Here is a 2,500-nt window from a genome sequence, read left to right on the forward strand (position 1 = left end):
ACGTAGTTTGTAGGAGACAGGGTTGCTCCAGGATGCAGGGACAATAAACATCTAATCATGAATGCTTACGTATTTGTAGCCTACTTTGTCATTTTGATAGTAGGCTAACATAGACACTTACAGCATGTGTTGCCTTCATTATAAGGCTTATATAAGGCTTTTCATTTTTTGCGGCTCCAGACAGATTTGTTTTTTGTTTTTTTTATCCAACATGGCTCCTTCAACATTTTGGGTTGCCGACTCCTGCTTTAGCCATCTCAAACCACGATATGTTTTTAAAAGGCACACAGAAACACACGCACACACACAAACACACACATGTGCACACACAGGCTGACAAACAAACACATACACGCAGGAGCCAGAGAGCGTGGTAAAAAAGGGTGAATAGTGAAAAGCACCTATTTATCACGGCTCCCTCAGGTCTCCTGGGACACACACTGCTAGGAACAATGACCGGTTTAAGTCTATCCACTGGCCCGTACACACACACACACACACACACACACACACACACACACACACACACACACACACACACACACACACACATACACACACACACACACACACACACACACACACACACACTGGTGTTTATGTATAAACTGACTCACACACACTTCATTATGTCTGAGATGCACATACAAAATAGTGTTTCACATAAAACACACACACACATACACACATCTGCTGCTGAACATTTACACAGTCACACTAGATCCACTTTCTATCAGTGGTGGAAGACGTGGTGGAAGAATACTACTGCATTAGTTAAGTGTTTTCAGCTAAATATACTCGTACAAGAAGTGAAATTACTCATTGGTCAGTAAAATGTTGTCAGCGTTTCGCACGCATAGAGGATGTTTCTGGAGTAATATTACTACAGCATGAATATTTGACTGCTTTGGTTGTTGAGACGTACAAATTTAACGATTCCATCCTACTGTTCAGAAAAACACTTCATCCTCTAGTTTATCAGGGAAATTCTTATTTACAATCATCACATTTGGAGATATGTGTGTTCCACTAAACACATAAGGAAACGTTCATCTCAGAGATGTGTGAAGTTGCATCAAATGGAGTACAAGAACCTTAAATTCCTACACGTACACCACTGGAGTCAATGTACTTTGTTAGTGGTTCCTGTTTAAAGACCTCTGAGACGCCACACTGACCACTGGAGTCAAGGTGGAAAGACTTCTTCGGTCCTCCAGAACCGTTTGCTTCCATTCTTTATTGTACAGCGTCACAATCAATAGAACGTCCACACTTCATTCTCTTAAGTTAAGACTAAAGATATTCTGAGATTCTTCTGTTTCTCCCCTTCTCTTTATCTCCGAGGCTTTAAAATATACGTAGCTTCACTTTCCCACCCTTCCTCTTGCTTTCTCTGCCTCTCTCTTTGTTGATTTCTTTCTCCTCACGTTCTTTATTTCGTCTCTGTCTCCTTGTCTCCTTGTACCCCTTCCCCCAGTTTTCCCACCTCCATGCTCCATCAGAAGCGCCACAAAGCCTGCTCCCTGCCCTAGCAACCACCGCGCCACCGCCTCTGCCCTGGCAACAGGCCGTCGTCAGGGCTTCTGACCCCTGACCCCATCACAGCTGCTCAGCCTTCGCATGTCCCACAATCCCCTGCTCCCTGCTCGCTCCCGTGACCAGGGGGTCACACACGGGAATCAGACGTGAATACGGCTGTGTGGCTTTCACTTTGTCCTCGGCCCATTTCCAAGAGAGGAGGAGAGGAGAAGTGGAGAGGAAAGGAGCAAAGAAGGAAAGGAGAAGAGACAAGGAAAGAAGAACAGATGAAATGAAGTGAAGCAGAGGGCAAGATAGGAAACAAGTACAGAAGATGAGAGGAGGGAAGAGAGAGGGGAGCATTTGAAAAGACACATGGGAGAAGAGAGTAAAGTGTAAGGGGAGAGGAGATGAGGAAAGAAAGACAAAGGAGAGGTGAAGGGAGGAAATAGACAGGAAAAAGGAAAGGAAACAAGGAGAGAAGAAGAAAGCAGCAAAATGCAGAAAACATGTTGACCTGGCTGAAGAAAAAAACTAAAATGATGGACACATTTCCAAAGGTTTCTTTTGATGTTTTTAAAAGGTTCGATGTCCATAATATGTCTGCTATAAATCCTATAATGCCACACACGGAGGCTTTCGCCACCCCATGACACTCTAACGAGAAACCAGAATAGTTTCATTTTCCCTCCTTGCAGAAAGATTCATTGGAAGTCAGCTATAAGCCAGAACGGCACGTACGCAAGCTTTGCAAAACGTCAAGGCGACGCCCCTTTTTGATCAGAAACCCCAAGATCTTCAGATAGACATCAATGCTCGTCGTTGTGGAAGATGGACTCTGGTCTCCTTGGTGAAAGTCGCCCTCTAGTCCTCTCAAGCAGCACTGTTCGCTCCGTCAGCCTATTGTTCTTGTTTGCCGTCGCCATGTTGAGACGTTTTTATTTATTAAAAGTACTGTTTTTATAGAAAGAAGCAAAATAAA

This window comes from Clinocottus analis, unplaced genomic scaffold, assembly GCF_023055335.1.
Source record: "Clinocottus analis isolate CAN_PGR_092001 unplaced genomic scaffold, fCliAna1.0.p SCAF_2, whole genome shotgun sequence".
NCBI classification, from domain to species: Eukaryota; Metazoa; Chordata; class Actinopteri; order Perciformes; family Cottidae; genus Clinocottus; species Clinocottus analis.